General features: G+C 41.3%; 1 protein-coding gene across 1 annotated transcript in view; it reads right to left on the bottom strand.

The window, feature by feature from the left end:
• The window catches only part of Ntmt2 (N-terminal Xaa-Pro-Lys N-methyltransferase 2), a 41,554-nt gene extending 27,826 nt beyond the window's left edge, over window positions 1–13,728 (bottom strand). Inside the window, 1 exon segment of the mRNA NM_001376860.1 lies at window positions 13,561–13,728. The gene's annotated coding sequence lies outside the window, so the exon portion shown is untranslated.
• Between the last annotated feature and the right edge of the window lie 229 nt (window positions 13,729–13,957).

Below are 13,957 nucleotides of genomic sequence, written 5' to 3' on the forward strand. Positions count from 1 at the left end.
GGGTAAGCCAGCTGTGGCATCAGCCATGACTCTCCCCCTACCATGCCTCGGGCTGGATGTCTAAGCCTGGACTTGATTCAGATCAATTACTTAAAAACCAGGCCCTAGTAGTTCACAGGGAAGCCTAAAAGCTCAAAAGCTGAGAACTGTAGTGCAAGCTTATCATCCCAGCACTGAGGGAACGGTGGCAGGAAAGTGGTTGCAAATTTGAGCTCACCCTGGGCCACATAGAATGTTCCAGGCCAACCAGGGCAACTTTGTAAAACCATGACTCAAAAACATAACTAAGTTAAAAATAATCAAAAGAGGTTGATTCTTTTGGAATCCATGTGTGGGGATGTGTCTTGAACAAAGTATCCATTACAGCTATAAATAATTAACAGTAATATAAATATTAATGATCTCTAAGCTACTATGCACTGTCAGTTGGTAATACCTGTAAGCTTAAACCAAAAATTAACTCTCCATGTAAAACCAATTAGGAACTCGGCATTGTAAATGAAATATGTAACATGCAGGCCCTCTTCTGGTCTCCCATCTTCACCATCTACTACTGTCTCCGTTAGTGATCCTTAGTGCAGAAAGCTGTAGGACTCAGGGCTTGTCCTAGATAACTTTACTTGTGACTTGTCACAGCTTGGAGTCACTGAGAATGAAGGGTAAATTGAAGAATTTCCTGGATGGGATGGCCTATAAATGTGTCCGTGGAGGATAGTGTTTATTGTTAGTCAATGCAGAAGGGCCCAGCTCACTGTGGGCAGCACCATTCCCTAAGCTGTATAAGAAAGCTAGCTGAGCACGTGTCTATGAGCAAGCCAGCATTCCTCCTTAGATTCAGCTGTATTTCCTTAGCTGTGAGTTCCTTGGTCAGAGTTATTGCTCCATAGAATACCAAGTAGGCCTCCTATAAGCTCCTGCTTAAGTTCTTGCTTTGACCTCTCTTCATGATGAGCTGAAATCTAGAAGCTGAAATAAACCCTTTCCCATTCTGGGTTCCTCTTCACCATGGTGAGTGAAACTAGTCGTTGGCTCTCCAGGGTGGCAAGCTCACTTCTTTAAACCTGCCCCAGATAAAGATTGCTCCAGAAATCATTCAATACACGTAAGGAAACTGAAGATTTCTTGAGAAGCCTATGTTTAGGTACAATCAGTATAATGCATGGACTTACTTTTTCCTCTGTAGAACTCTTTTTTATAAGAGTTATGAGCCTCTCTCATATTCCTCATACTATTCAGATGCTGCATGAAAAAAATCAAATGCTATTTTCCTGATGAGGCCATGGTATCAATCTACTGACTCTGCCATTTTAATAGCAAATGCTTTTAGTCATAATGCATGTTTAATGGTTCTAATGTTTCCAAGACATCAATAACATTCCCACTATACAGGTGCAAAAAATGAAGCTTAGGTGTGTGAAGTGGACAGCTTACTGTCACACCTCAAAGAAACTATGGTGTCAAAAGCATAATTTTTCTAGTTTTCTTTCAAAGCCTCTGCTTCCAAAGTCTTTCAATGCTAGAATGGAAAGTGTTTAAGTTCTACAGTTAAGTAAAAGTCGGTGGATGGAGGTAGAGGTTGGTGATAGGATTTGGTGAGGTGTGGTCTGGTCTCTAGTACTGAGAGGATAAAAGCAAGAGGGGAGAGAAAGGATGAAAAAATTGGGGTGTGAAACAAGATGGTAGCTAAGAAACAAGACCAGTTCCTCAAGGACAACACACCCAGTTAAACACACACACACACACACACACATATATATATATATATATATATATATATATATATATATATATATATATATGCCAGACTACCTCCACACAAGCTAAGGAAATCAGATTAGAGACCACAATGATTGTCTAGCAAATTTTAGCAAAACAAGCAAACATATTGAAGAATGCATGAAGAAAAGGATAATTAGCAGTCACTCCTCAACCAATTCTAAGCAGCACAGACTCCTTCCACCTTCTCAGGGGAAAGAGAAATAAGGCCATGACCCAAGCTTAAAATCTAGAACCGAATCCAAGAGCACATCAAAACAATCATCCACCATGATCAAGTAGGCTTCATCCCAGGCATGCAGGGATGGTTTAATATACGGAAAACCATCATCGTGATCCATCAAATAAACAAACTGAAAGAACAGAACCACATGATCATTTCATTAGATGCTGAGAAAGCATTTGACAAAATTCAACACCCCTTCATGATAAAAGTCCTGGAAAGAATAGGAATTCAAGGCCCATACCTGAACATAGTAAAAGCCACATACAGCAAACCAGTTGCTAACATTAAACTAAATGGAGAGAAACTTGAAGCAATCCCACTAAAATCAGGGACTAAACAAGGCTGCCCACTCTCTCCCTACTTATTCAATATAGTTCTTGAAGTTCTAGCCAGAGCAATCAGATAACAAAAGGAAATCAAGGGGATTCAGATTGGTAAAGAAGAAGTCAAAATATCACTATTTGCAGATGATATGATAGTATATTTAAGTGATCCCAAAAGTTCCACCAGAGAACTACTAAAGCTGATAAACAACTTCAACAAAGTGACTGGGTATAAAATTAACTCAAATAAATCAGTAGCCTTCCTCTATACAAAAGAGAAACAAGCCAAGAAAGAAATTAGGGAAACACCTTCATAATAGACCCAAACAATATAAAGTACCTCGGTGTGACTTTAACCAAGCAAGTAAAAGATCTATACAATAAGAACTTCAAGACTCTGAAGAAAGAAATTGAAGAAGACCTCAGAAGATGGAAAGATCTCCCATGCTCATGGATTGGCAGGATTAATATAATAAAAATGGCCATTTTACCAAAAGCGGTCTACAGATTCAATGCAATCCCCATCAAAATACCAATCCAATTCTTCAAAGAGTTAGACAGAACAATTTGCAAATTCATCTGGAATAACAAAAAACCCAGGATAGCTAAAACTATCCTCAACAATAAAAGGACTTCAGGGGGAATCACTATCCCTGAACTCAAGCAGTATTACAGAGCAATAGTGATAAAAACTGCGTGGTATTGGTACAGAGACAGACAGATAGACCAACGGAACAGAATTGAAGACCCAGAAATGAACCCACACACCTATGGGCACTTGATTTTTGACAAAGGAGCCAAAACCATCAAATGGAAAAAAGACAGCATTTTCAGCAAATGGTGCTGGTTCAACTGGAGGGCAACATGTAGAAGAATGCAGATCGATCCATGCTTATCACCCTGTACAAAGCTTAAGTCCAAGTGGGTCAAGGACCTCGACATCAAACCAGATACACTCAAACTAATAGATGAAAAATTAGGGAAGCATCTGGAACACATGGGCACTGGAAAAAATTTCCTGAACAAAACACCAATGGCTTATGCTCTAAGATCAAGAATCGACAAATGGGATCTCATAAAACTGCAAAGCTTCTGTAAGGCAAAGGACACTGTGGTTAGGACAAAACGGCAACCAACAGATTGGGAAAAGATCTCTACCAATCCTACAACAGATAGAGGCCTTATATCCAAAATATACAAGAACTCAAGAAGTTAGACTGCAGGGAGACAAATAACCCTATTTAAAAATGGGGTTCAGAGCTAAACAAAGAATTCACAGCTGAGGAATGCCGAATGGCTGAGAAACACCTAAAGAAATGTTCAACATCTTTAGTCATAAGGGAAATGCAAATCAAAAGAACCCTGAGATTTCACCTCACACCAGTCAGAATGGCTAAGATCAAAAACTCAGATGACAGCAGATGCTGGCGAGGATGCGGAGAAAGAGGAACACTCCTCCATTGTGGGTGGGATTGCAGACTGGTAAAACCATTCTGGAAATCAGTCTGGAGGTTCCTCAGAAAATTGGACATTGAACTACCTGAGGATCCAGCATACCTCTCTTGGGCATATACCCAAAAGATGCCCCAACATATAAAAAAGACACGTGCTCCACTATGTTCATAGCAGTCTTATTTATAATAGCCAGAAGCTGGAAAGAACCCAGATGCCCTTCAACAGAGGAATGGATACAGAAAATGTGGTACATCTACACAATGGAATATTACTCAGCTATCAAAAACAATGACTTTATGAAATTCATAGACAAATGGTTGGAACTGGAAAATATCATCCTGAGTGAGGTAACCCAATCACAGAAAAACACACATGGTATGCACTCATTGATAAGTGGCTATTAGCCCAAATGCTTGAATTACCCTAGATGCATAGAACACATGAAACTCAAGACGGATGATCAAAATGTGAATGCTTCACTCCTTCTTTAAAAGGGGAACAAGAATACCCGTGGCAGGGAATAGAGAGGCAAAGATTAAAACAGACACAGAAAGAACACCCATTCAGAGCCTGCCCCACATGTGGCCCATACATATACAGCCATCCAATTAGACAAGACAGATGAAGCAAAGAAGTGCAGGTCGACAGGAGCCGGATGTAGATCGCTCCTGAGAGATACAGCCAGAATACAGCAAATACAGAGGCAAATGCCAGCAGCAAACCACTGAACGAGCTTGAAGGGGCTCGAGACCCCAAAAGTACAACAATGCCAAGCAACCAGAACTTCCAGGGACCAAGCAACTACCTAAAGACTATACATGGACTGACCCTGGACTCTGACCTCATAGGTAGCAATGAATATCCTAGTAAGAGCACCAGTGGAAGGGAAAGCCCCGGGTCCTGCTAAGACTGAACCCCCAGTGAACTAGATTGTTGGGGGGAGGGCGGCAATGGGGGGAGGGTGGGGAGGGGAACACCCACAAAGAAGGGGAAGGGGAGGGATTAGGGGGATGTTTGCCCGGAAACCGGGAAAGGGAATAACACTCGAAATGTATATAAGAAATACTCGACCCGCTGATCCCGGCCCGCAGCAGCTCTCTGCTCCCAGACCCCGAGAGAGAGAGAGACCCAACCGCCTGGTCAGGTGGGCACTCCTGAGGCTGCAGAGCGGAAGAGACCACCAACACTGCTCACCCCTGCCCACATCCCTGGCCCAAGAGGAAACTGTATAAGGCCTCTGGGCTCCCGTGGGGGAGGGCCCAGGAGCGGCAGGACCCCTGCCTGAGACACCGCTGGAACCTGAAGGAAACAAACCTGATAAACAGTTCTCTGCACCCAAATCCCGTGGGAGGGAGAGCTAAACCTTCAGAGAGGCAGACAAGCCTGGGAAACCAGAAGAGACTGCTCTCTGCACACACATCTCGGACGCCAGAGGAAAAAGCCAAAGACCATCTGGAACCCTGTTGCACTGAAGCTCCCGGAAGGGGCGGCACAGGTCTTCCTGGTTGCTGCCGCTGCAGAGAGCCCGTGGGCAGCACCCCACGAGCGAACTTGAGCCTCGGGACCACAGGTAAGACCAAATTTTCTGCTGCAAGAAAGCTGCCTGGTGAACTCAAGACACAGGCCCACAGGAACAGGTGAAGACCTGTAGAGAGGAAAAACTACACGCCCGAAAGCAGAACACTCTGTCCCCATAACTGACTGAAAGAGAGGAAAACAGGTCTACAGCACTCCTGACACACAGGCTTATAGGACAGTCTAGCCACTGTCAGAAATAGCAGAACAAAGTAACACTAGAGATAATCTGATGGCGAGAGGCAAGCGCAGGAACCCAAGGAACAGAAACCAAGACTACATGGCACCATCGGAGCCCAATTCTCCCATCAAAACAAACATGGAATATCCAAACACACCAGAAAAGCAAGATCTAGTTTCAAAATCATTTTTGATCATGATGCTGGAGGACTTCAAGAAAGACGTGAAGAACTCCCTTAGAGAACAAGTAGAAGCCTACAGAGAGGAATCGCAAAAATGCATGAAAGAATTCCAGGAAAACATAAATAAACAAGTAGAAGCCCATACAGAGGAGACACAAAAATCCCTGAAAGAATTCCAGGAAAACATAAATAAACAAGTAGAAGCCCATACAGAGGAGACACAAAAATCCCTGAAAGAATTCCAGGAAAACACAATCAAACAGTTGAAGGAATTAAAAATGGAAATAGAAGCAATCAAGAAAGAACACATGGAAACAACCCTGGATATAGAAAACCAAAAGAAGAGACAAGGAGCTGTAGATACAAGCTTCACCAACAGAATACAAGAGATGGAAGAGAGAATCTCAGGAGCAGAAGATTCCATAGAAATCATTGACTCAACTGTCAAAGATAATGCAAAGCGGAAAAAGCTACTGGTCCAAAACATACAGGAAATCCAGGACTCAATGAGAAGATCAAACCTAAGGATAATAGGTATAGAAGAGAGTGAAGACTCCCAGCTCAAAGAACCAGTAAATATCTTCAACAAAATCATAGAAGAAAACTTCCCTAACCTAAAAAAAGAGACACCCATAGACATACAAGAAGCCTACAGAACTCCAAATAGATTGGACCAGAAAAGAAACACCTCCCGTCACATAATTGTCAAAACACCAAACGCACAAAATAAAGAAAGAATATTAAAAGCAGTAAGGGAAAAAGGTCAAGTAACATATAAAGGGAGACCTATCAGAATCACACCAGACTTCTCGCCAGAAACTATGAAGGCCAGAAGATCCTGGACTGATGTCATACAGACCCTAAGAGAACACAAATGCCAGCCCAGGTTACTGTATCCAGCAAAACTCTCAATTAACATTGATGGAGAAACCAAGATATTCCATGACAAAACCAAATTTACACAATATCTTTCTACAAATCCAGCACTACAAAGGATAATAAATGGTAAAGCCCAACATAAGGAAGCAAGCTATACCCTAGAAGCAAGAAACTAATCGTCTTGGCAACAAAACAAAGAGAATGAAAGCACACAAACATAACCTCACATCCAAATATGAATATAACGGGAAGCAATAATCACTATTCCTTAATATCTCTCAATATCAATGGCTTCAACTCCCCAATAAAAAGACATAGATTAACAAACTGGATACGCAACGAGGACCCGGCATTCTGCTGCCTACAGGAAACACACCTCAGAGACAAAGACAGACACTACCTCAGAGTGAAAGGCTGGAAAACAACTTTCCAAGCAAATGGTCAGAAGAAGCAAGCTGGAGTAGCCATTCTAATATCAAATAAAATCAATTTCCAGCTAAAAGTCATCAAAAAAGATAAGGAAGGACACTTCATATTCATCAAAGGAAAAATCCACCAAGATGAACTCTCAATCCTAAATATCTGTGCCCCAAATACAAGGGCACCTACATACGTAAAAGAAACCTTACTAAAGCTCAAAACACACATTGCACCTCACACAATAATAGTGGGAGATTTCAACACCCCACTCTCATCAATGGACAGATCATGGATACAGAAATTAAACAGTGATGTCGACAGACTAAGAGAAGTCATGAGCCAAATGGACTTAACGGATATTTATAGAACATTCTATCCTAAAGAAAAAGGATATAACTTCTTCTCAGCTCCTCATGGTACTTTCTCCAAAATTGACCATATAATTGGTCAAAAAACGGGCCTCAACAGGTACAGAAAGATAGAAATAATCCCATGCGTGCTTTCGGACCACCACGGCCTAAAACTGGTCTTCAATAACAATAAGGGAAGAATGCCCACATATACGTGGAAATTGAACAATGCTCTACTCGATGATAACCAGGTCAAGGAAGAAATAAAGAGAGAAATTAAAAACTTTTTAGAATTTAATGAAAATGAAGGTACAACATACCCAAACTTATGGGACACAATGAAAGCTGTGCTAAGAGGAAAACTCATAGCGCTGAGTGCCTGCAGAAAGAAACAGGAAAGAGCATATGTCAGCAGCTTGACAGCACACCTAAAAGCTCTAGAACAAAAAGAAGCAAATACACCCAGGAGGAGTAGAAGGCAGGAAATAATCAAACTCAGAGCTGAAATCAACCAAGTAGAAACAAAAAGGACCATAAAAAGAATCAACAGAACCAAAAGTTGGTTCTTTGAGAAAATCAACAAGATAGATAAACCCTTAGCCAGACTAACAAGAGGACACAGAGAGTGCGTCCAAATTAACAAAATCAGAAATGAAAAGGGAGACATAACTACAGATTCAGAGGAAATTCAAAAAATCATCAGATCTTACTATAAAAACCTATATTCAACAAAATTTGAAAATCTTCAGGAAATGGACAATTTCCTAGACAGATACCAGGTACCGAAGTTAAATCAGGAACAGATAAACCAGTTAAACAACCCCATAACTCCTAAGGAAATAGAAGCAGTCATTAAAGGTCTCCCAACCAAAAAGAGCCCAGGTCCAGACGGGTTTAGTGCAGAATTCTATCAAACCTTCAGAGAAGACCTCATACCAATATTATCCAAACTATTCCACAAAATTGAAACAGATGGAGCCCTACCGAATTCCTTCTACGAAGCCACAATTACTCTTATACCTAAACCACACAAAGACACAACAAAGAAAGAGAACTTCAGACCAATTTCCCTTATGAATATCGACGCAAAAATACTCAATAAAATTCTGGCAAACCGAATTCAAGAGCACATCAAAACAATCATCCACCATGATCAAGTAGGCTTCATCCCAGGCATGCAGGGATGGTTTAATATACGGAAAGCCATCATCGTGATCCATCATATAAACAAACTGAAAGAACAGAACCACATGATCATTTCATTAGATGCTGAGAAAGCATTTGACAAAATTCAACACCCCTTCATGATAAAAGTCCTGGAAAGAATAGGAATTCAAGGCCCATACCTAAACATAGTAAAAGCCATATACAGCAAACCAGTTGCTAACATTAAACTAAATGGAGAGAAACTTGAAGGAATCCCACTAAAATCAGGGACTAGACAAGGCTGCCCACTGTCTCCCTACTTATTCAATATAGTTCTTGAAGTTCTAGCCAGAGCAATCAGATAACAAAAGGAGATCAAGGGGATTCAGATCGGAAAAGAAGAGGTCAAAATATCACTATTTGCAGACGACATGATAGTATATTTAAGTGATCCCAAAAGTTCCACCAGAGAACTACTAAAGCTGATAAACAACTTCAGCAAAGTGGCTGGGTATAAAATTAACTCAAATAAATCAGTAGCCTTCCTCTATACAAAAGAGAAACAAGCCGAGAAAGAAATTAGGAAAACGACACCCTTCATAATAGACCCAAATAATATAAAGTACCTCGGTGTGACTTTAACCAAGCAAGTAAAAGATCTGTACAATAAGAACTTCAAGACACTGAGGAAAGAAATTGAAGAAGACCTCAGAAGATGGAAAGATCTCCCATGCTCATGGATTGGCAGGATTAATATAGTAAAAATGGCCATTTTACCAAAAGCAATCTACAGATTCAATGCAATCCCCATCAAAATACCAATCCAATTCTTCAAAGAGTTAGACAGAACAATTTGCAAATTCATCTGGAATAACAAAAAACCCAGGATAGCTAAAACTATCCTCAACAATAAAAGGACTTCAGGGGGAATCACTATCCGTGAACTCAAGCAGTATTACAGAGCAATAGTGATAAAAACTGCATGGTATTGGTACAGAGACAGACAGATAGACCAATGGAATAGAATTGAAGACCCAGAAATGAACCTACACACCTATGGTCACTTGATTTTTGACAAAGGAGCCAAAACCATCAAATGGAAAAAAGATAGCCTTTTCAGCAAATGGTGCTGGTTCAACTGGAGGGCAACATGTAGAAGAATGCAGATCTATCCATGCTTATCACCCTGTACAAAGCTTAAGTCCAAGTGGATCAAGGACCTCCACATCAAACCAGACACACTAATAGAAGAAAAACTAGGGAAGCATCTGGAACACATGGGCACTGGAAAAAATTTCCTGAACAAAACACCAATGGCTTATGCTCTAAGATCAAGAATCGACAAATGGGATCTCATAAAACTGCAAAGCTTCTGTAAGGCAAAGGACACTGTGGTTAGGACAAAACGGCAACCAACAGATTGGGAAAAAATCTTTACCAATCCTACAACAGATAGAGGCCTTATATCCAAAATATACAAAGAACTCAAGAAGTTAGTCCGCAGGGAAACAAATAACCCTATTAAAAAATGGGGTTCAGAGCTAAACAAAGAATTCACAGCTGAGGAATGCCGAATGGCTGAGAAACACCTAAAGAAATGTTCAACATCTTTAGTCATAAGGGAAATGCAAATCAAAAGAACCCTGAGATTTCACCTCACACCAGTGAGAATGGCTAAGATCAAAAACTCAGGTGACAGCAGATGCTGGTGAGGATGTGGAGCAAGAGGAACACTCCTCCATTGTTGGTGGGATTGCAGACTGGTAAAACCATTCTGGAAATCAGTCTGGAGGTTCCTCAGAAAATTGGACATTGAACTACCTGAGGATCCAGCTATACCTCTCTTGGGCATATACCCAAAAGATGCCCCAACATATAAAAGAGACACGTGCTCCACTATGTTCATCGCAGCCTTATTTATAATAGCCAGAAACTGGAAAGAACCCAGATGCCCTTCAACAGAGGAATGGATACAGAAAATGTGGTACATCTACACAATGGAATGTTACTCAGCTATCAAAAACAACGAGTTTATGAAATTCGTAGGCAAATGGTTGGAACTGGAAAATATCATCCTGAGTGAGCTAACCCAATCACAGAAAGACATACATGGTATGCACTCATTGATAAGTGGCTATTAGCTCAAATGCTTGAATTACCCTAGATCCCTAGAACAAACGAAACTCAAGACGGATGATCAAAATGTGAATGCTTCACTCCTTCTTTAAATGAGGAAAAAGAATACCCTTGGCAGGGAAGGGAGAGGCAAAGATTAAAGCAGAGACTGAAGGAACACCCATTCAGAGCCTGCCCCACATGTGGCCCATACATATACAGCCACCCAATTAGACAAGATGGATGAAGCAAAGAAGTGCAGACCGACAGGGGCTGGATGTAGATCGCTCCTGAGAGACACAGCCAGAATACAGCAAATACAGAGGCGAATGCCAGCAGCAAACCACTGAACTGAGAATAGGTCCCCCGTTGAAGGAATCAGAGAAAGAACTGGAAGAGCTTGAAGGGGCTCGAGACCCCAAAAGTACAACAATGCCAAGCAACCAGAGCTTCCATGGACTAAGCCACTACCTAAAGACTATACATGGACTGACCCCATAGGTAGCAATGAATATCCTAGTAAGATCACCAGTGGAAGGGGAAGCCCTGGGTCCTGCTAAGACTGAACCCCCAGTGAACTAGACTATGGGGGGAGGGCAGCAATGGGGGGAGGGTTGGGAGGGGAACACCCATAAGGAAGGGGATGGGGGAGGGGGATGTTTGCCCGGAAACCGGGAAAGGGAATAACACTTGAAATGTATATAAGAAATACTCAAGTTAATAAAAAAAAAAGAAAGAAATACTCAAGTTAATAAAAAAAAATGGGGTTCAGAACTAAACAAAGAATTCACAGCTGAGGAATGCCGAATGGCTGAGAAACACCTAAAGAAATGTTCAACATCTTTAGTCATAAGGGAAATGCAAATCAAAACAACCCTGAGATTTCACCTCACACCAGTCAGAATGGCTATGATCAAAAACTCAGGTGACAACAAATGCTGGCGAGGATGTGGAGAAAGAGGGACACTCCTCCATTGTTGGTGGGATTGCAGACTGGTAAAACCATTCTGGAAATCAGTCTGGAGGTTCCTCAGAAAATTGGACATTGAACTGCCTGAGGATCCAGCTATACCTCTCTTGGGCATATACCCAAAAGATTCCTCAACATATAAAAGAGACACGTGCTCCACTATGTTCATAGCAGTCTTATTTATAATAGCCAGAAGCTGGAAAGAACCCAGATGCCCTTCAACAGAGGAATGGATACAGAAAATGTGGTACATCTACACAATGGAATATTACTCAGCTATCAAAAACAATGACTTTATGAAATTCATAGACAAATGGTTGGAACTGGAAAATATCATCCTGAGTGAGGTAACCCAATCACAGAAAAACACTCATGGTATGCACTCATTGATAAGTGGCTATTAGCCCAAATGCTTGAATTACCCTAGATGCATAGAACACATGAAACTCAAGACGGATGATCAAAATGTGAATGCTTCACTCCTTCTTTAAAAGGGGAACAAGAATACCCGTGGCAGGGAATAGAGAGGCAAAGATTAAAACAGACACAGAAGGAACACCCATTCAGAGCCTGCCCCACATGTGGCCCATACATATACAGCCACCCAATTAGACAAGATGGATGAAGCAAAGAAGTGCAGACCGACAGGAGCCGGATGTAGATCGCTCCTGAGAGACACAGCCAGAATACAGCAAATACAGAGGCGAATGCCAGCAGCAAACCACTGAACTGAGAATAGGTCCCCCGTTGAAGGAATCAGAGAAAGAACTGGAAGAGCTTGAAGGGGCTCGAGACCCCTTATGAACAACAATACCAAGCAACTAGAGCTTCCAGGGACTAAGCCACTACCTAAAGACTATACATGGACTGATCCTGGACTCTGACCTCATAGGTAGCAATGAATATCCTAGTAAGATCACCAGTGGAAGGGGAAGCCCTTGGTCCTGCTAAAACTGAACCCCCAGTGAACGTGATTGTTGGGGGGAGGGCAGCAATGGGGGAGGGTGGGGAGGGGAACACCCATAAAGAAGGGGAGGGGGAGGGATTAGGGGGATGTTTGCCTAGAAACTGGGAAAGGGTTACATTTGAAATGTAAATAAGAAATACTCAAGTTTATAAAAAAAAATAAAAATAAAAATAAAAATAAAATCTAGAACCCAGTATGCAACCCTGAAAACCAGTTCAAGAAAATGGACTGACAGCCAGAGCTGCCAATCAGCAGATCTGGGTGATCCCTTCAGGTAACAGAGTAAGACTCTGCCTACTGAAGAAGAAGACAAGAGCAGGGAGGATATAAAGTGAGCACAGGAGTCTTGGAGGCCAGTGCACACATGCAGGTATGCAGGCAAACACTCGTACACATGAAATAAAAAATAAACAAATACAATATTAATAAATGTGAGAGAGGAGAGAAAAGATAGAGTGAGGAGGTGGGAGTGGCCATATATACATAAAACAAAAGCAGTAACTAGATTTTGAGATTAATATGTTAACCTGATAACTGAGCACATTATACAATCAGAAGAAAAATAAATCTCACTATGCCTATGACATAAAATCCCAAGAATCCAAGCATGAGGATCATAGTTTGACTACAAGCACTTGGAGATTACTCAATAGTGATTGTAATTATGATAGCACAGTTCTAAATTTGTTAAAGTCTTTTGACTATACACTGAAGAAAGCAGATGAAGTTTGCAATGCTTAAGTTATAAGATTAGTCAAAACGAGTCTGTTTTCAATACACACATTGTAGCATATGAGGCATTCTCTTTACTCATACTTAGCAGTTATTTGCAACACGCAGCATGATTTTCACAGTACCTTGTGATTTGAGCGTAGAATATTAAGAAAAATAGTTTTGTGGTGAGAGAAAGATGACTTGACCAAACCTTAGTAGGCTGCTCCAAACACTTTGATACTGTGGTCTGATCACAGTTTTCCATTAGTCCTGGTGAAGTACCTTTTAAGGAAGTATGTTAAGTCAGCTCGGAGTCAGCATCTGATGTTCAAATCTCATGCTCTTACTTCTTCCTTAAAAGCAAAACCGACGTGGCAGTAATGAGACATGCTTGGTTCCAGCATTTGACAGGAGACCCATCTCACTCAAGAAAGCTTAAAGGGAAATGGGACAGAGTAAGGGAAGGGAGGGGCTCCACTACAGGGCCAGCTGTGGGTGTGTCCTGAATGTTGAATCTATGTGAGGTAGTGATGTAAGGATGGGCTGTGGCAGCACAAAGTTGATTCTGGCTCCGCCCTAAAGAACAGGCAGCTCGTCAGGAAAATATTCAAAACATGAACACAGAGAGTTCTTGTTTCCAGCTTGTGTTGTGTATCAAATAATTTAAAATTAAATGAGT

Source organism: Rattus norvegicus, chromosome 13 (assembly GCF_021556685.1).
Source record: "Rattus norvegicus strain SHRSP/BbbUtx chromosome 13, alternate assembly SHRSP_T2T, whole genome shotgun sequence".
In the NCBI taxonomy this organism is placed as follows: domain Eukaryota; kingdom Metazoa; phylum Chordata; class Mammalia; order Rodentia; family Muridae; genus Rattus; species Rattus norvegicus.